Below are 22,530 nucleotides of genomic sequence, written 5' to 3' on the forward strand. Positions count from 1 at the left end.
TGGCTTGTTGAAACCTAATTTTCTTCCTAATAAGTTCGATGTAAAATTTGTTCTGCCAACAAATTACTAGACGTTTATTTTAGTCAGCTTAGGCTTATTTTGTCAGTAAAATACACTCGAACTATAGTAATAGAACATTATTTAAGAAAGGGGGATCCATGAAATTTGTAGACAGGCTAGCAGAGGTACATTCTGGCTGTTAACATTGTTTCACGGTAAATAATGTTCTAACACAAAATATTTGTTGGTATTGAAAATTGAGACGGCCTAAAGTGACAAAACTGTTAATATCCGATATCGATATAGCCTGCGATTCAAAATAACTATTTGGCAGTCTGGTGCTGTAAAGCAAAAGTAGATAGTGAAGCAAGCAGTGGTAATGTTATTTGTTATTATTTCGTTACCACTAAAGACGACGATAGGTACTCTTATTTTGATCAGTAATAAACCAAGTTTCCGAGTTATCTGTTGATGTGCTCAGTAGAGATAGAATTTTGCCATCAGCCCCATTACAAGTGCTGTCAAATTCCTATCTTAGAGATAGCAAAACAACAGATACAAAACAGTATACCTACTGACAACGGCAACACCAATACCGTATCGTACAACAGTGGCAACAAACCCGTCCCTTGAGCCGTCGTCAAATATTTGCGTAGTAGAATCATCCGCGGGCTAAGGCGACGCGCTATGTAATATCGTGATGGATGACGTCAGCTGTTTGTCTTGACTTGCCGTCTATACGTGATAACAGAGGGTAATCAGTTGTTTTTTGTAAAGATTTACAACAAGGGGGTTGTTAAGATAAAATCGGTGAAGCTTGTTTTGAAGGAATTATTCACTTTTAGCTAGGTATTCATGTACCTAAGTGGGTATAAGGTGGTTGCATATTTACTTTCAATGACTCTATTTTTCTATACTATTCCATATCCATTTACTACTAAAAAATGCACTCATATATTTCGAACACTGAATGAGAGGAAAACAATATTAGCATAATGTTTTAGTATCCAAAAAATACTTGACAGTTGCAAAATACAATTTCCACGCACAAAAAACGTAGATGAAAATTAACAGTACCAGCTTTGCAATAACCGTACCCTGAAATCCCTTACTGCATTTCACCTCCTGCAAAATTAACAGAAATCCGACTCATATTATCAACGCACGCATTGCATGCGACAGCCTTTTGCTGCCTTCATTTGCAAGCAGTAACATTTTACGCTTGGCTGCTGCAGTCATGGTACCAAAGAGCTACGTAGAACAACTAGACATGTGTTCCAAAGTGAGCGTGGAACGAAACGGCTTGTCGTGTATTTTGGTCTCTAATTTGTGTTTAGGCTGGTTTGGCTTGTTAGCAAATAGTGTAAAGTCTTAGAGATTCTATATAAGTAACGACAATGTGACTGTTAAAACGCTAACACTCAGACTATAAAAACAGTTTTATTCATGCTCAGAAAATAGAAAGTAAATGAGCAGTTGAATAAATAATATTACTACATCATAAATAAATTACACCTTAATAGCGTTAGAAACTAATACTGTAATTAATGAACAACATACCTAAAACTCCTCAATTGATTCTAAAAGCTCCTGCAAGTTAACTCTGCTCTGATACGATTTCTATGCAAACATTGCAATGCAAACAGCAGTACGTAATATGCACTTAACTATTCGAAACTAAACTATTTCAGGTCAGTATGCCACTCTATACATCGTTGAGTGACTCCATTGAATGGTCTCAGTTTGCATGTACTACTGGCTGGCTTTGTTGGCATAGCGTGCAATTGAAAAAAGAAAAAACTTTTGAATTTTTAACGTAGAATGGTAAAATATGTCATTACGGGTATGAAAATGTGCTTTACTTTAGCTCGTGATCTTCAAAGTAAGTGGAGTTACTTTTATGCCGTACCAGTAAACGGAGAACAAAAAAACAGTTGTGCTTTTACGTACGTAGCTTAACTTTGTAATGTGGTTTGTTAGTTCTCATTAGAACGAAAAGCAATTACTTTGGTGTGAAATCATAGCTTTTGGATCTCATAAAGCTACTCGTAACTCTATAAAGGCTATAACGAAGTTCAAAAAGTCTTACAAAGATACTCAACGTCGTCACTGAAAGTGATACTACTAATGCCATCTAGTGGTGATTTTTGACAACTAGGCTTAACGTCTCTGCACAAAAAGAATGTTGATTTTGTTTGAAAAGACTTTGTGTTTCTGTTTAGTATTTCCAAATATATTTATTTAGAAAATCTCGTATTATGCTGAAATCTTCTAGCTAGAAGAATAGCTTCAAAACTATCTCTGTTTCTCCTACCACGGTCAATGACAGACTTTTTTATTATTATTCGAAAAGAATATAGTACGAGCATATCACATTAAAACCGAGTTCAATACGTAATTGTGCACATTCTGTACCGCGTATGAGTGACAGTCGCGGCTCCCATGGGGGCATGATCATGCATTACACTGATTCGGATGGGTTGTTTCATGTTGTTACAACCGCTAGCATTTGTACCTATAGTTGATAGTATAGTTTAGTAATACTGCAATACGGATGCTAAAGTCCATATTATAGAGTGATAATGAAGTATGGTACTACTTGTCAGACTAAGATGGCAGATCTATGTTTGATGATCCTTGTGTACGGATCCTTATTCTTTTGACAATGTAGGAGTAAGTATAAAGCTTTTAACGTATTGTCGTTTAAACCAAAATTAAACTTGCTTTCGACCATCAACAGACTGGTCCTTTTGAAAATCAATAGGTGAGACCTATGTTCAACAGACCTCATATCGCTGAAATGATGATTGTGATCTCGTCATTTGGCTAGCCTTTTCATAATTATGTTGGGGTCCGCTTGACAATGATTTTAAAACCAGTAGAATCAAATAATAAACTTAACAATAAAACATTTCTCCAAGCATCTTCAGAACAAAAAAAGTACCTACGAAGGAACAATATCACATAAACTAACGGAGCAGTTAGTAAGATCTCGCGGCATCTTTGTACAATCAAGCGAGTGACAACGTAATGTAGCCGGGAGCCGATCAAATGGACACTGTCGTTTGTTTATTCAATTATTTGTTATTGTTAATAATTGAGGAGAGATTTATTGGTTGTCTTGAGAGATAAATGGGGTACAAGTGTACGATAAGGGAATTTGTTGGTTGGTTTTAAATAAATGTTGGTTTTGCTACGAGTTTAGTTTATAGAGCTGTGATGCATGCAAAACATGCTAGGTCATAAATTGGTTGTAAAAAAGAACCATTTCTCACATTATTCTTAAATGGTGACATTTTTCAAACATAACATTTTCATTGATTAACTCTACATAACATTGGCGACATAACATCATCATTTTTGGAGCCTATACGCTTTATAGGATTACATTACTTATTCTATTTTTCGCGACTGTTATCGCACATGCTCACAACTATAATAAATGCAAAAGTAACACAATCCGACAGACGCAATTGAGCCGATATGCAGGGCATTTTTTATGGAGACAGATTGAAACCTAAAAAGGAAAAGCATTATTTATATTTATATCCTTAGTTTCGGAATACGAATAAAACTAGAGGATTTGTAGTATTTTATAGTTGACAAAAACCTCCCCTTTTCGTAGGTATCGCACCAGTCTAGCTCCACAGCTCTGCAATATGTCTGCTACGTCACGCGTCAGTTCAATCATGTAATGGAACGAACGAAACGCCCACAGTGGATTCAATCAATGAAACATTCATACCGGGACCTAAAAACTTATATAAAACATTTTTGTATCACTGCTGATATTTACTCTGACTTTCATAGTTTTCAATGTTATTAACGTTTTTTGTATACTCAATGTTTTTGTGTACTAAAATAATGAGATTTTATTTGATACAGGTATTATATTCTACCTTCTCATGTGTACAAACAAAAAGCAATGAGTTGGCAATTTAAAAGCGGCTATTTTTAGAATTTAATATAATTTTGTTAAGCTATTTGACGCAGTCAGAGATTATTTCGCCCACTAACTTTTCTGAACGAATCAACCATCCTTTCTTTTCATTTTTTGCTAGAGATAAATAAAGAACACACGTGATTTTAAAATGCAATTAGGTAAATGCCCACACCAACAGCTCAATCATAGAAATTAACTAGTTTCCAAGTTCAGTTGCAGATACATCCGAAATAGAGTAAAGATGACGTCAAACCAAGCTGAAAGCAGTCCCACCTTTCTACGGAAATTATTTATTAATAAAATACAGTGTGGACCAAAATAACCAGCGCGACCCAAAAACGTGAATGTCTCTTGTCACCGTGTATTACGTAATCTTGTGTAACCCTTTGTAATACAGGAATAGATGACATTTGTACAACTTTTCCCTTTATTTGAATTAATTAATTGGATTAGAAGGCTAAATAAAGCTTATATTTTGAAGCCCTAATAGATTGTGTTGCAACTTCTTGTGTAATACAAGGATTTTACTGAAAATACAATCTAATATGTAGTAGGTACCTGGCTCTTATACTACGCAAATGGTTTCCACGAATGCTTCAAATTTAGACTTGCACTTCGTATATTGAACATCCATAGGATAGGTCTTTAAAAGTTACATGAAACTGTAAAGTTCACTTTATTTATGTTTTCAAGATATTTCAATATTTCAAGTATTCTTTTAGTAACTAAATCATGCGAAAATCCAACTTAATTCGAAATTCAAAGGAAGGACTAATTAAGGTCGAGTTCCTGCAACTTGACCTCATGTTTTTCATAACAAATAATTCCACAAAAAAATCATAAGCGATTAAGGCAAGCTACCATATGAAATATATATGTGAATAATAATATATAGGTTATATAGGCAGCTAAGCGCTCCTGAGCCTGTCATCCGTCATGGTCGTTTGCATGTGCGTTGTGACAAATGCCTTCCTAATCTGTTCTGCGAGCCCCCGATATTACAGGTAAATATGTACGCTTGTTTTAATATTAACGGCATATTAGTTTACGTAGTTTCTTTAAGAATTCGTACAGGTGTACCTACTTACGAGACTGTATAAGTATACAAATTAACTTTCTTATTAACATAAGTAGCGACAAAATATTTTGACAAAAAAAAAACCGACTTCAAGCTTACCTAAAAGCTTCTCTGTCTCATAAATACTATGCTCAAAATCGGTTCAGCCAAGTGAGAGATAATCGCGCACAAACATACATACAAACTGGTCAAACTAAGAACTCCCTTTTTTAAAGTCGGTAAAAATATTATTGTGTGCTGGGCTCCATACGTGAATGTCAAGTTTGCGAAAAGTTTAAGGGCGAAGGTCAAGCGAATCGTTGCTCGTCGATATCCCTCTATTTATTGAGATGGTTGAGCATTTCTGTGGTCCCTCGTGCTACGTGGCAATTTCTGACGTCAAACTGAAAGTAATAGGAATAGGACGTTCTATATTCTTATATCTAGCGTGCTTCATATGAATAGTGTGAACTAGGTGCTTGGGAGTTTATTACTGATGAAAGGGTCCGTATTAAAATAGTTTGGACATCTAATTTGGTCTAGTTGTCAGTCCTCCTACACTCTAGTCCAGATGGGTTTCTGTAGGCAAATTAGATGAAAAACATAAGCTTTTTAACCCTTTTTTGTGGAGGTATTCTAGTATTCGAGTAGAGACTTCTACAATCTCATTCTTTGCAATTTGTCCTTCTAAAAGTTTACCGAACTCTTACAAAGGTCCAATCAGAATTTCGGTTATTACTCCCACAATGACATTGTTCTTTCAAAAATACATGAGTCATTTCATTTTAAACCAAAAGCGGCACTAAATTAGTGAGCACGATATTGCATTTCGTAAAAATAAATCATAGCGGCCATTTCTTAAGGTGACGTATGACAACCTATCTTCATCCTCATGTACGCTCAGTTTATTGGCAGCCAGTCAAGTACACTCTCTCACAACGATGTTTAAACAACTTTTATTATTATCAACTTTAAGGTTTATAATCTTTAATGAATGTGTATAAATTGTATTAAATGTTTTTATGGCTATATTTTGTTATGGCTAGAGTCTTTTTATTAAGTTAAATCAGTAAAGCGTAGATCCTAATTTATAGACTTGTCTTAGAATAATTATACGAGCACGTGAGGATTGTGCGTAAATAAAATAAATCATAAAAATATTGCACTATTGTAATCGATTGTACTTCCACGCAAGACAGATAAGTATTGAATATTCGGTTTCACTTGTCTTTTTCTATCAATGTAGACATGAGAGAGATGGCGTATCTTTAAAATGTATTCGGTTTAATATTATCTGAGTAAGTGGGTACCTAAATTATTTCTAGACAGGATACTGAGTCGGTCGTGCGTTTGAAGTTGGTTTTATTCATGTATTTATGTCGTTATATTAAGAATTATATAAATACACCTTGTGTTTCTTCTTCAAAATAAATATGAAATAGGTCAGTAAAATAAAAGAGAAATATATTTTAGTACGTGCCTAGATTCGTATACTGATCTTTAATGCGGAATTCTAGAAGATGGTTAGCTTCCAAGCAATTTAATGGTGATATTATGACATGCATTTTATTTATTCCGTTTGAGGTTTTATCATCATGAAAACCAATCAATTTTTAAATTCAAAAGGAAATATATAAAAATAAAATTGGTTTGTATTATTAAAATAAATATTTATTTTATTTGCGCTACCAAAACTATTCTTAAAATAATAACACTGTCGTTTCGATACAAACCACACCATATTTTTTTCATCTGTCATTTTTTTTTTAATAGTAAGTATAGAGATAGACATTGTTTCCCAAAAGACTAATCTCTGTATCCAGCAAACTGCTATTACACGGAACAATTGTTTGTCCACAAAAGATAGATTGCTCAGATATGAATGTGGTACAACAATTTTCCTTCGGACTCACATGACAGTGCCTAATTCAACTTTCTTTATATCTCATGTGGATATTTGCCAATGGAAGTTAGGCAGACAACCTTCGATTGTTTGTTATTCTTTGTACTCCTGTGATTGGTAAATAAGTCGTTTATTTACTTAGAGTACGCACAGACTGCAAACTTTTAGTCGGCCGATAGTTTGTGTGGGCTCAAGCATCAATGGAAGTGTGCAAATTACAACGATCAGGTATTTGGTCGGTATCATGTCAACTGAAAACTTTGGTATATATTTCTTTGATCTGAGTATAAATAATATCTTATCATCGGGCAAATTGTCGGCTGACTATTAGTCTGCAGTGTGTGCGTGGACTAAATTGTATTTAGTAGAAAACTTGTGTAAAGTACAATATTTAATGCCTGTCTTTTCTAGGAATAAAGGCTGGATCTTATAATAAAATCAAACAATGTTTTTTTAGACTTAAAGGCTTTTCTGATTGTTTAAAAATGTATGCGACTTGGAAACTTGGCTTTTGTGAATTTTCTATTTACAAGTATTGTGTGTTTTATCAAACCTTTGTGGTTTTTAGTTTGTATGATGCCGCCAAATGAACTAGACATAGTATTTATTATATTATTTTATCTTCATGTTATGTATTACAGCAATTCCAAGGCTTTAAAATCAGTGCCTTCTGCAGTGACAAAACTCAATGAATGCTTCTTTTATTTTTATATGCTTACGTAACTCGACGCCATTTGTCATGTCAAGTTAGAACTAAAGACAAATTGCGATTACAATTGGTTTAATCCTTTTTTTCAGGATAGTTAGCGCGCATATTTCCATCTTCAATAAACAGTCTAGACATGGGATAGACTTTGTTTTTCTAAACTTATTGCCTACAAACAAATGAGTTGAGTCCATATTTTATCTCGGCGTGAAACTGTTCGAAATATGTCAGATAAGTAATACGCAAATAAGTCAGCAGATTTTCAGAGCAAATACCACTGTTCATTATCAATGAGCACAATAAAACCTTTGCCGATACCGCACAAAGGTCGGCATATAAACTTCATGGTCCAATACTCCTTGACCAAAGAAACCAGCCATTTCGGGCCAACCACACATGTATTTATAATAAATAATTAACTCACAAGCACCGTTATAGGGTTTAATTAATCCCGGGCAACGGGAATGTGTCCCGTACAAATTTATTGCTATAATTTACGACAGTCCGGGAAAAAAGGGAATACAAATACAGTGTAATGTGTACTGTATTAGACGGCTGGTTAAGGAAATTGCTGCGACTGTGGTTATTAGCCGTACGAATATTGTATGAGATACTCGCATATTTATGTTCTGGAAAATTAAAGAAGACCCTTCGTGACTTTCACGTCACGTCATAATGTATGTCATTTATGACGTGACCCTCGACTTTGCCTGATAAGTATGTATAAGTTCTTCTTTCAGTCGTTAGTAAAGTCCTTTAAATACCTTCAAATGCAGGCAATGTAAAGGCAATATTCTTTCCTAGAAAAAACAATGATTCACACGTGATTAACCTGAAACTGGAACCGCACAGGTACATTAAACTGAGCTGTGTTATTCGGACAGCCAAGCAAGCTATACCTGTCACTGTAAAGTTTTATGCTAATCTGTTGTATATTTTTTGCGTAATAACATGCACACGTCCATACACCCAAAACTTCACGTTTATAATATTACTGTAATCAAAAATTTCATATAGTTTGAAATTACAGCGTATTATACAAACTCAATAGTATAATTTGAGCAGCTGAAACAGATGCATGCTCGTGTATGTATATAGAGTATAGTATGCAGTATACAGGAAGCCATGGTAATGTTAACACCGGGTTGCGAAAGCTGATATCACGGACACTATTTTGATGGAACTGTAATTGGACAAAACAGTTACATTTATTTCTGTTGTAGTTAGGAATTGTTCGTATGGTTATTTAGGAGTCAATGGTAATTTCTCGTAGTTCACGTTTCTGGCAATAGGCTAGTTTCCTAAAAAATAATAATTAGTCCGTCTTGTAGATTGTCCAAAATTAAGCGATACGTATTTTTTCTTTTTTAAATTGGATCAGAACTTGTTAAGATATAGCGTGTTAAAGTTGAGTGTGACGTCACAAGTTGCTACAATTTTCAGGACACTGTGACGTAAAAGGCCCCCACTCCTAATTTTTGAAGCGTATTATCTTTGTCATTTTATGTTTAATTAAAAAAAGAAAAAATACGTATCCAATATTTTTTGATTATCTAAAAAGCGGATGATGGATGAATGAATACGTCTATAGAAACATTTTTTTAGTACATATACTATAATTTTAGCATCGATAAATAAGATTAACATAGCTTAATCGAACAGTACACGCACCTAACAAAATTTCCAGTAATCACTACATTTGAATTATTCAAAACGCACAATTCGTAGTACTGAATATCAATAATACACAAAACAGATTATTTACACAGAACACCATCCATTTATTAATTAAATTTCATTCTAACATGGGCAAAGACAAAGAGCATATATTGCACTTACAAATTCGCATACCAAACGCGAATCGGCCATAAACATTTAAACCAAAACCATGTGTAAATGAACCGAGGTTAAAATCGTAACAGGGTGTAAATCAAACGCACTGCACATGTCCGTTCTCATGATTCATGATACTAAAATCTAACAGCCTTATTACAATGCAATAGAGTTCAAATTCCTTAAGGATTCTTTAGAACTGTAGGCGTGTAAGGACTTATTAAGATCACTTTGCATGCATCATGCCAATTGAGTGCGTGGTACATGTGTTTCTGCATTTTTTTTTTATTTAAAGATGATACTTTGAGTTAAAGTTGCCAGTAGTTTATTTGTCATTCGCTGTTCAAAGTTATGAATGTGTCAGGATCGAGTTGAATGAACATGACGGAGAAATAATTGCAATCGAAATATACTTCTCTAAATTATAATGGTCGTTTCTGCATTCTGCATGTCCAAAATCTGAGTTGAACGATTCATTTGATTGGTCATTATCACTCGTTGTAGGTGTTTTCCTCGAATTTCATTACTAGTGAACTATTGGAAATGTTATTAATTTCGCACGCATTTCTAAATATATCTGAAATGCAAATTATGTAGTTATTGATTTATGATGAAACTTATAGCTTGCACTTTAGGAATTGAATTATGTTTATTGTGCTTCCATTGGAAGTCAATTCCTAATTGTTTCCTTAAAGTGAGAAAAGGCACATATTTATACTTGATAATAAGGCTTTTTCGTCACCATGAAATGACGTCTCCCCTCTGTTGACTTGTAAGTAGCGCGGGAATCCGAACAGCTGACAGTTTTTGCTCTTTTCTTCTCAAGATGACAACAGAATTCGAGATACTAACGGTATTATTTAGTGAAACAATTCTATTATGTAGGGAAAAAATCTTTAGTTATTAGGTAAATAAAAGCCCTACTATTTTCATGTAAGTTGACACAATCATAGAGCTACTATTAATTTAGATAAATTGATCTAAATTATTTTGAGGTTTAGGTAGCATGTATAAAATTAGAATAATCTACATAAATGGTATGTCAAACTTACCTATCACGAAAAACTATTAACACTATATTCACAACCGTTAACTACAATCCAACTACTGAAAACAGTTCTAAAACATCCAAACATCCAACGATTAAACTACAGTGTACAGTCTAACATCCAATTTAGTAAGATAATTTCGAATATGAAAGTTATTCACTTCACTCCGCGGTGTAAGTTAGTGAGAAAGGTTGTACGAAGGCTTCGCACAGCCGCCCAGCACCACGACAGCCGGCATACTGCCGCCCGCCCTACCGATCCTGAATGTTTTCCTAACAACTGAAAATTTTATTCAGCGAGCGAACATTATCTCCAAGTTTTCAGAAGTTCGTAAGTACTGTGAATGCAAACTTCAAGTGTTGTATTTTTAGTTATAAACATGAGTGGCTCGAGTGTTTCAATAAAATCTTTGTAAAACAGCGGCAGATTTAGCCATGAAAAATATTGAATGGTTCGGATTACAGCCTATAGGTGACGCCAGTATAAAGTAAATGAAGTTAAAGGTCTTAAATTGGTTTTCATTATATCAAAGATATCAGTAGACAGCAAGGAGTTGCTACGATTCCACATACATACATTGAAAGGTTTCGCCTGGCGAAAAGTTTATTCTGCAATCTTTGTGTATGGTAACTACAATTTTTCTTTTATGTACTTTACTTAAACCCAAGCAAGTTAAATATTTCTTAGTCATAATGTCTTAAGGGCTCCGTGCTTATTAGATTAGAATAAAAATAGATACCACACCTAGGCAGTCAGTGATAAAGACGACTTTTATCTAGCCCCATCAAAATGACGTAACCTAGCACCAATAAAGAAAGAAAAATAAATGGTAATTAATTTATTAGCGCGATCGCGTCAAAACAATGCCTTATCTTTAAAAAAGTGGGTGTTTTAGCGCTTCAAGCTTGCGTGCCAGTGGCGCCCCCTATCCATCACTTAGATAACATGAACAAATACTTGCTGGTATTAGCATAAACCTAGAAATTGTTACCAACTCCGTCTAGAATAATAATTGGATATTTTCTAAGTTTGTAGTAAAGTCGGAATTTCAGTCCCCTGCCATTTAGCGACGATAACTCTGTTATCTTTTAGACACTGATTAATCTTGAATATTTGGTGTTGTTAATTGTATTAAGTTGAACTGTTTCGCCTATTTTCATGGTAGGCTGGTGAACTTGGAGGAAATAGTTAATGTGTTCTGCTGTCTGTTAAGCTGGATCTATAGCTACACTTTAATATTACTAAACAATTATTTTTTGAGATACCGCTACACATAACTTATCAACTCGGCGAAATGCTAGGCCAGTCGCAGAGAGCGTAATTTTTGATGTTGGTACCTTGCTGTCGCCCGAGGATTCTTAGTACTTACCACACGACACACCGTGACAGATGACTAGGTTTAGAAGCTTGGCTAGCAAGAGTGTAGCTATCGGCTGGGGGCTGTGAATTTGATGAGTTGTCCATTCAGGAGGGATTTTGCTGAAATTAAAACGTTTGGCAGGCGGGTTTGGTGATCACTGTTTTCGGCTGCTGCCCACCAATAGGTTTCACATTTAGGTAGTTTAGAACAGTTTTAAATTATAACTATACTACCAAAAAATTATTTAAATTATATCTATCCCAAAATACAATAAAAAGACCTTCATTAAAATTTCAATAGGTATCCTGTTCCACCGACGCGAATTTAACGACGCAATTAAAGTGGCTACTGTATAAACTTGTAAACTCTTTACGAACAAACGTATGCAAATTCAACGATAACGCGAAATGTTGCGTGGCCAATCAAAACTTACCTACCTTATATAAAATTGAAGTAAAATTGTACTGTAACGTGGAGTAATTGAGTTGCGTAAAGAAATTGTTTGTGCATTTCTTTTTGATTAATTGTAGTTTTCGTTGAATGTAACGTTTATTAATAGCAAATTACTCCTTGAAACTTATGTATAATTGTAATTTGACGAGTTGTTTGATCAACTCTTACTTTTATTGCATCCTGAGACAGGTATTTACAAGCCTATCTTTACGTAATTGTGTACTTCCTTAAAACCAATTTTACAGAATTTGGTACATTGAGGTGGCACAGGGAGACAATTGTAAGTACATACTTCATCTTCTCATCCTTCTTCCCTAGTCATATTTATTTGCAACGGACAGAGTGGAACCTAGTAATACTAAATACATAGTATTGTCATAATAATGATAATCATAAGCTCTAAGCATGATTAAGTGCCTGATTGTCTTGTACATGCATTCCCACGATATGATTAGCCATGCTGCTATGCGCTACTAAATCATTCATTTGTTTGTGACGAAAGCTTTGGTCAGAGGGCTTGTTTGTTGCAATACATGCTAGTATGTTAAGTGTACTGAGACATTTAGCTAGTTTAGTAGAGTAATCATCAAATTCTTAGATACTGATAATAAACCTTGATACCTTAATAGACTCAATCAAACTAAAAAATCATAGTCTCAAAAGTATTGGCTTTAGTGGTAGGTTTAGACGATCAACTATCAAATCGATCAAGAGGATGGTCTGAACCTAGCACTAAAGATTATTTACAATAGAACTACATTTAGGAATCAGCTTACAATGTGAAGTTATATAAAATCATAGAGGCCAGGTTAATTTACATCCTTTACAACTTAAAACCTATAGTCTACTTTATGTAAAACAGGCCTTTAATCAGTAGTGTTCAAACAAGCTATAAACCCATACCTTACAAGGCAGTAACCTCATACGATATAATAGAATATATACCACATGTCTATGTAGATCGTCTCAGAGTCATCTCACATTTTATAGCCAATTAAAGTGGTAGTTAACTGTTACCAACCTCTCAATAGCCTCGCAAGGGATGTGACGTATTATTATGGATACTTACTTTATAAATACATAATTACATTCTGATTATTCCTACATCCAATAATTAGCACTGTTATTAGTAAACTGTAATTATTTTGAATCCTAAAATGTAATTAATCGATAATTGACTCTCAATGGTGAAATGTATAAAGAGGGTAGAATATTATAAAATTAATCATACTTTATTCAACTGTTGATTAGGGCGTTACTCTGCGCATTAAATACTGTGTGTTGATCTCCATCTTGGTGTTTTATTGTGCAAGACTTACGAGTGCATCAGTTGTGTTTACTTGTCCAAGACCCACGAACATAACAGTTTCAGAAGTGGGATCTGCTCACAATGTCTGGACCATATATTGATGGTTTAGGGCAACGTAAACGAAAGCGCAGCAAGTCAAGCAGCTCGGAAGACGAAAATACCGACAATTTTTCTTAGAAGACCGTCGCCCGAGCAAATCTTGCAACAAAAAAAGACACGTGGCCCCCAGCGATGCCGAAGTCATTCCCAAATTTCGTCCGGAAGACAGCAACAGCAACGTGATTGCGTGGCTTCACAAAATAGACCAGCTTGGTGACGTGTACGGGTGGGACCACACCGATCGCACATTCATAATGCAACTTCGGCTACGTGGCTCCGCTCGAGAATGGTATGACGATCTCGAAGACTATGACCTGACATGGGACGAGTGGAAGGAGATGTTACGGACCGCTTTCCCACGATCTACTGACTACGTGGACAAATTGGAACGCATGCTGGGAAGGACTAAAGACGATAAAGAGACTATGACGAAATACTATCACGAAAAATTATCATTACTAAAGAAATGCAACATTACCGGTGAGGATGCTATTTCGTGTATAATTCGGGGACTGCCCCCTGAATTGATAGCCAACGCTAAAGCTTATAGTTGCGACACTCCCGAACAACTATATTATGGCTACCTTTCATCCCTGGAAAATTTCAAAAGAGTGGAAACCTATACAACTCGGAAGTCTGTGTGGAAAAGAGGAACCAGCAATAGTACACCAGGTTCAACGACAACGCGCCAGCTGCAGCCAAAGATATGTTATACGTGCCGACGGCCGGGCCATGAGGCACGGGACTGCAGGCAACAGCAACACTGTGACAACTGTCGACGCAGCGGCCACACTACGGCGGCATGCTGGTTTGGCGCCGGGAGTGCCGGGACATCACGACTCCAACAACATAAGGTTAGTCAAATATTACACATCACCTATGATATTTATGCTGATATTTACAAAAGAACTGTGTTAGTGAATGGGCAACCGCTCAAAGCATATATAGACACTGGCAGTAAGATAAATCTACTCTGTATCTCGCAAGTTAAAAAGTTACAACTTACAGTTGAGCCTAGCACTGTTATAATGAAAGGTTTCGGTGGAGCATACGTAAATTCACTTGGTTCGTGCTATTTAGAAATTCTTATTGATAATTTACTATTGAACGGAATTGTCGAAATAACAGATTATATAACATCCGATATTGAATTATTAATTGGACAAACAATGATTAATAGTAAAAATGTTAGTTTAGTAACCTCAGATTCTTCTATACGTTTTGTTCAAAGTCAAATTGTTCAGAATATTTTTGCAGACTTAAATTTACACGCAACTGATTTTATTCAAAAGTTTCCAGTTTATTTAAAAAACAAAGTTACAATTTCTAAGCTAAGTCAAGCATATGTAGAGGTCTATGTTGACTGTAATAATTCTATTGTAAAGAGCACACATTTTAACAAATACAGTATGGATGCAGTTAGGAAACATGACCTATTTAATTCCATCGGTTCTTATTAATCAATATAACTGCCATTTGAAAGTTGTTAACTTAGGCTGTACGGAGATAGTATGGGAGGCTCATAGGTTGATAGCTAGGGCGGAACTTGTGTCAATGCCTGTGTGTGGTAACGAATCCCAAATATTAACAATTGATAATTCAGAAAAGGAGAAGAATATACGCATTAACTTAAATGATATTGAGAAAGGCCAACTTAGTGATTCGGAAAACAATCAGTTATTAACACTTTTAAATAAATATGTTCACTCGTTTGCTAGATGTACTAAAGATTTAGGTTGTACAGATCTTATAAAATGCACATACGCACAATCAATAACCAGCCTGTTTGTTGTAAACCGTATAGATTATCACACAAAGAAAACGAAATAGTAAACGGAAAAATCAAAGATCTGTTAGAGGCAGGTATTATTAGGGAATCCATGTCTGATTATGCTAGCCCTGTGGTCTTGGTTAAGAAGAAGGGTGGGGATTATCGGCTCTGCGTTGATTATAGGGCTTTAAATGCTAATACTATTAAAGATCGATATCCTTTGCCACACATTGAAGATCAGGTTAATAAGCTATCAGGTAAATTCTTTTTTACAACATTAGACCTCGCTCAAGGCTATTATCAAGTCGGTATCCATGAAGACTCAATACCAAAGACTGCATTTGTAACTCCATTTGGTCAATATGAGTTTTGAAAATGCCTTTCGGTTTGGCTAACGCCCCAGCTGTTTTTTCTCGATTAATACAGATGACACTAGGTAGAGTCGATCAAAACATAGCTCTGTATCTAGATGACGTAATGTTACCTACAACGACTGTACAGGAAGGTTTAGTGTTACTAGAAAAGGTGTTAGAACTTCTTACGCAGGCAAACTTGAAATTAAATCTGAGTAAATGTTCTTTTTTAAAGCGTACTGCAACGTACTTAGGCCATGAAATCTCAGCTGGAACAATACAGCCGGGCCAAGCTAAAATTAAATGTGTCGCTGAATATAATAGACCACGTAACGTACACGAAATTAGACAATTTATCGGATTAACATCGTATTTCAGGAAATTCGTTCAAAATTTTGCTCAGATTGCTCGCCCACTTACCTTGCTTACTAAAAAAGACGTAAAATGGCATTGGGGCCCTGACCAAGAAAACGCATTCAAAACCCTTAAACAGCGGCTAATTGAAAACCAGTCTTAGCTATTTATAACGCCGATGCAAAACCGAATTGCACACAGATGCCAGCAAAATCGGTTTAGGTGGTATTTTATGCAATATCAAACAGACGGTAGTTTAAAGCCAATCGCATATTTCAGTAGGGTAACCACTAACGAAGAAAAACATTACCATAGTTACGAGCTTGAAACACTTGCTGTTGTTGAGTCCCTAAAACGTTTCAGAATTTACTTTACAGGCATCAAAGTTAAGGTTATTACTGATTGTTCAGCCTTGAGAACCACCCTTGTAAAACGCGACTTAATTCCGCGGATAGCTCGTTGGTGGCTCACCATTCAAGAATTTGATATCGAGATTGAGTATAGGCCTGGCGAACGCATGAAGCATGTAGATGCGCTAAGTAGAAACCCCGTGACTAGTACTATACTTATGATTGACAATTCCGATTGGTTAATAACTTTACAGTTACAAGATGACAATATACAAAGCATTATAACAAGACTTCGCGATAACTCCGATTTAAACTTATCTACAAATTACATTGTTAAAGATAATATACTTTTTAGAAAAACTGTAGCTGGTGAACGTTTTGTCATACCAAAATTAGCTAAATATGGTCTACTACAAAAACTTCATGATCAAATAGGACATCCCGGTTTTGAAAAATGTGAAAGTTCTATTAAAGCTCAATTTTGGTTCGAAGGGATGACTCGATTTATTAGAAAATATGTTAATTCTTGTTTACAATGTGCGTTTAACAAAGGCAACTATGGCAGGTTAGAGGGTGAATTACATCCAATTAATAAGCCTGCAGTACCTATGCATACGTTGCACGCAGATCATTTAGGTCCTTTTGCTAAAACTCGAAAAGGTAACACCTATATTTTAGTAGTTATTGACGCTTTTACCAAATTCGTGTTTGCTCGACCTGCTAAAAATTGTAGTTCGGTAGAGACAATTCGCTTGCTGAAAGAAATTATCATGCAGTTTGGTTATCCGATTCGAATAATAACTGATAGAGGAAAAGCTTTCACGAGTAGATATTTTAAGCAATTTTCCGAGGAAAATCAATTTAAACATATTTTAAATGCAATAGCCAGCCCTCGCTCCAATGGCCAAGTTGAACGGGTTAATCGCACTTTATTAAATGGTCTTAACACTATGTCGGATAGCGAATGCACGTGGGACAATAAGTTAGATGATGTAGTCTGGGGAATCAATAACACACCTAACGCAACTACGGGGTTCTCACCATTTAATCTTATGTTTGGTCATAAAAACTCTAGGTTTCCATCTTTTCCTTCGGATGCGCCCACTCACTCTGAGGCTCAACTAAGTCAACTAAATGCTAATAGGGAAACTGCTAAGCTTCGAATCGATAGGAATATGACAACCATGAAAAAACAATTTGATAAAAGACACAAAAAGTGTGTTAAATATACAGTAGGTCAGTTAGTTTTATGGAAAGGTGGTGTAGCTAGAGATGCGGTTACTGGAGTTACTAAAAAGTTAAATGGGTTATACACAGGTCCGTATAGAATATGTAAAGCGGATCGCTCTCTTGACCGATACACAATCACAACCATAAAGGGCATGAAAGGTTACAAAAGGTTCAATGCCATAGTACGTGGAGAGACTCTGCGGCCATACAAACCAACTATGTCAGAGGATGATAGTTCAGGCAGTGACCAAGATGTAGATAGGGACGATTTGATTGATCTTCTAGAAAGTTGATTTACATAATTAAATTTTAATAATATTCGAATCCACAAATATGTTAGATAAATTATGTGAACGTTACAGATGTGTGACTCTTAATTGTTTACTTAGTTACTGTTAATAGAGTAGGTACAATGACACTTTGGTATGTAAGTTAAAGTTTTCCAGCATTACAACCTTGTATTTAGTTTGTAACTTTGTATTTTTCTTTATCCTACCCATACACATAATACTAACATAACTTTCGTAACTATGTGACGACTATCAGTAAAGACTGCTATGTGATCAAATCTATACTAATAAAGACAACTATGTGTTAAATTATATTTTAAAAAGGACGGCTGTGTGATCAAGTCTATGTAAAAAAGGACGGCTGTGTGATCAAGTCTATGTAAAAAAGGACGGCTGTGTGATCAAGTCTATGTAAATAAGGACGGCTGTGTGATCAAGTCTATGTAAATAAGGACAGCTGTGTGATCAAGTCTTTGCAAGTAGGACAGCTGTATGCTTAAGCCTTTAAATATAGACAGCTATGTGAACCAGTTTATAAAGACGGCTATGTGATCAAGTCTGTGTGATTGCATTATCCATAAAGACAGCTAAGAGAATCAAGTCATGAAGTTCATTTATAGACGGCTGTGTGATCAAGTCTAAATAATTAAGGCTTTGTTAGGTGTTCAAAATCTGACCCGAATAGAAATAACTGAATTAAATAACTGTGTGCAAATACCCGCTGACAGAGATAAAACACTTTATCAAGTCATTCAAATTATTGTCATAGCGCAAGTTACTGCTCACTCTTTTTCCGTTCCAGGACTCCGGGTTCAGCACTGAAGCGCAGCAGAATGTGAGCCGTGGGACACGACCTACACAGGATGGCCGAATGTTACCAACCTCTCAATAGCCTCGCAAGGGATGTGACGTATTATTATGGATACTTACTTTATAAATACATAATTACATTCTGATTATTCCTACATCCAATAATTAGCACTGTTATTAGTAAACTGTAATTATTTTGAATCCTAAAATGTAATTAATCGATAATTGACTCTCAATGGTGAAATGTATAAAGAGGGTAGAATATTATAAAATTAATCATACTTTATTCAACTGTTGATTAGGGCGTTACTCTGCGCATTAAATACTGTGTGTTGATCTCCATCTTGGTGTTTTATTGTGCAAGACTTACGAGTGCATCAGTTGTGTTTACTTGTCCAAGACCCACGAACATAACATAACAAAGAGTCGTTTGTCTTAATAAAGTCGGTAAAACGAGACCGCCGATAACCTTCGGTTAAACTATGTTTAACAATTTGCTAAGATGTATGTAAGTTGGACGGATTGTAACTAGTGGTTTTCAAGGCTAGTTATTATGTGAATTCAAGGATATTTATTTTGTTTGTGTACACATATTTACATCTCTCCTTACGTTTATCTTTCAATTCCAACTTATTTTTCATTCAAAATGCCTAGTAAAATGCCAAGTATATTCTAAGAATATTACGAAAGTTAACTTATTGTTTACTTTTTCTAGAAAATTCTGTCTAAAAAGGTAATTAAACTACATTTCATTGAAATAAAACAGCTCAGATTGCCTGCTATTTAATACATTACAGTACAAAAGTAACCACTAATTATTTCTGAAATCAATGCAATGCTTAATTAACCATACCATACAAGAAACGAGATATGAAGTTACGCAAAATAAATCACTTCCTTTTAGGCTTTGCCGCAGTACACAAACGGACAAAAAAACCTGCATTACCATTGTAATCAGCACTGGAAGCAGCTAATGTATGTAACACTATCGGCACAAACGAGAAACTGCTTCTATGAACTAGGATTAGCAAAAGTTGGTGGGCGTTTGATATGGTATTATTTTCAATTAACCTTACGTACATACTAATGAAATATGTGTAGACTCTAGGGACACGCATAGAATACAGATATGGTATGTAACTTTTCACAGTAGAACCGCGGGATCAATAAAAAAAATATTTCAAAAATAAATTGGGTAGATGCGGATCTACGACAGTTTTCCCGTACGATGACCAACAGTCTTCACAGAGGTTCCAGAATGGGTGCGACCCAACAAAAATATCTATTATTTGAGAAAAAAGTATAACAATGTTAAAAAAGAGCCATTTCAATATTTATGAATTATGTATTATTTTTTCATTTTATTAACCTAAATAAAAAGTAGGTACTTTACTCCCAACTGTTGCATATACCACATCCAACCTTCCCAGCTCCACCCCCACTATAAAAGCTCGACTTTTTGCCACATCCAGAACAGCTGTCGCTATGTTTATGGTGGCCGGTCTACGCACCTCTTTGTTGCTTTTTACTAACATACGGCAACACAAGGGCACTGTAACTAAGGACTTGGCTTACCAAATATGTATTGCTTGCATTCAGAAAGGTATAAATAACTGGCCTGTTTTTTTTGGCTTGAAGTGTGTGCAAAGGTTTGCGCTAAATTAGTGGACTTTCAAGAGTCGGTTGCGTTTAGTTTTGGCTCGTATTAATTTATTTTTCTTTAATGTTCGTAATGTCTCTTAAAAGTTTACCTTTGATGAGAGCCTAGAGTAAATAGATAATAGGTATGTGTTAACCAATTGGATGATGTTGGGAAGACTTAATAGTACTATTCCATGAATAACACACGAGTGCAAAAATACTGAGAAAAATCACTTAAAAGTATTCAACTATCATTTAGAACCGAGGACTTCAGATGCGTCCAACACTAACAGCGCCACGACGATTCGAATAAACAAAACAAAAAAAAAACAGAAAAAAAAAATAAGTGAAAATAAAAACTCTTGGAATGGAAATAAAAAGAATATCTACCGCACCGATTATTGTTCCGAGTTAAATTTACGGACGCAGCGAAGGTTTTTTTAATCGCATTCGAATTCGCTAAACGATCGCCATTTTTTGTAATTGAATTTTGTTTTTAGTATACCTTTTGTTTGGTTTTATTTTGTGTCAAATATTGTGGTTTTGTATTATTCAGCGATATATAATCCGAAAATTTTGTGTCCTGTTTTTCAAATCGGATAGGTTTACATTTACACACAAAAAAAGACATTTTTTTGTTATAAAGTTTGATGTTTTTTTTCCTTCTGCAAAATTCTACACCAACCACTTTCGAACCCCACATCGCCTGAAAAAAATAAATGGAGTCTTTGCTAAAATTACTAACTGTAGTTTTATTTTTGTTTCAAAAATTATCGGCCCTGGTCTAAAATTTTAAAAAACTAGAGCAACAATGAAAGTTTCCACAACCAATTCAAACACAAATTCCACAATAATCCTAACTTTCTTTATTAACTCGTGAAAAACATCCCTGGACCAAGCCATCAGGAACGTCTGACGACTCTCTAGGCAGCTGTAAGTATTGTATAATCGTGATTACTATAAACCAGTCGGCTTGTATTACTGTAGTTGTATATATAGGTATATGACTATTACTATATATGTTGTTACGTCTCACTGTCGCACATGGAGATGCACCTTTGTGACTTGGATACCATTTTATGTAGAACCTTCGAATAGTTAGGCTTTTGTTTCATTAGTGACTGTGAAGATTTGGAAAAGGATTGGCTTTGTTATATTTCTTTTTTTTTGCAACATAATGTACACTAATGTTCATTATAGGTATTACACAGTAAAAATATGGTGATCGGGGACTAAAGGACATCAATTTTATTAGCAACACTATATTATTTGGCTTCATAATGGTTCTACCAAAGTTTATTTTTAAGAAGACACGTAGTAGGTTAAAATACTTATTTACTCAAGTAGTTTAACACTGTGAACAACAATTTCCTTCTCCTCCTTCGAAATAATTTCCATCTGACAGAAGTCCTATGCTCAGAGACGTTAAAAAAGGCTTGGAAAACGCTTGAAAATTGCGATGCAATGTCTAGGTGCTACGGTTGGCTTTCCTTAGCATTGCTCCCCAAAAACTGACTTTCCTATTAACAACATAAACAGTTCCAACTAGAATGGGCGCGCCACATACCGCGCACTCCTTAAGACACTGTCGTTAAACAATTACCGTTAGTTTCGCAAACTGCCGGGGTGGGGCGCCACCGTAGATGACCCTTTATTTACGATATTACTGGGTATGTGAATGAACACTATTATTTCACTGGGTAAGTTTATTCGGCTATTAAATGTGAGGCCCTCGAGATATTCCTAGGGGAGGAAGTTTCATGGCGTATTATTCACGCTTATTTCTGACGCCTCGTTAGTCTGGTTGCGGCCTTTGAGGAGATTTGGACCAATTTTGCGGGTTTTAAGTAATGTTGAATTTATTTTACATACACATTTATAAGGCGAAGTAGTCAATATTTTATAAAGTAGCTGTACAACTTTCACAAAAAAAGAAACGAGCAAAAATACCTACATATTTTTCGGATGGGATTTAACTGAAATCCTTTCTTACTATATACGTACTCGTTTCAACCGAAT

The 22,530-nt window shown here is 35.3% G+C and overlaps 1 protein-coding gene across 1 annotated transcript in view; it reads right to left on the minus strand.

Moving 5' to 3' along the window:
* Positions 1–10,700, minus strand: part of LOC110374410 (teneurin-m) — a 410,181-nt gene extending 399,481 nt beyond the window's left edge. Inside the window, exon 1 of the mRNA XM_049840849.2 lies at positions 10,495–10,700. The gene's annotated coding sequence lies outside the window, so the exon portion shown is untranslated. The remainder of the gene's footprint in view (positions 1–10,494) is intronic.
* Between the last annotated feature and the right edge of the window lie 11,830 nt (positions 10,701–22,530).

Source organism: Helicoverpa armigera, chromosome 10, assembly GCF_030705265.1.
Source record: "Helicoverpa armigera isolate CAAS_96S chromosome 10, ASM3070526v1, whole genome shotgun sequence".
Lineage (NCBI taxonomy): Eukaryota > Metazoa > Arthropoda > Insecta > Lepidoptera > Noctuidae > Helicoverpa > Helicoverpa armigera.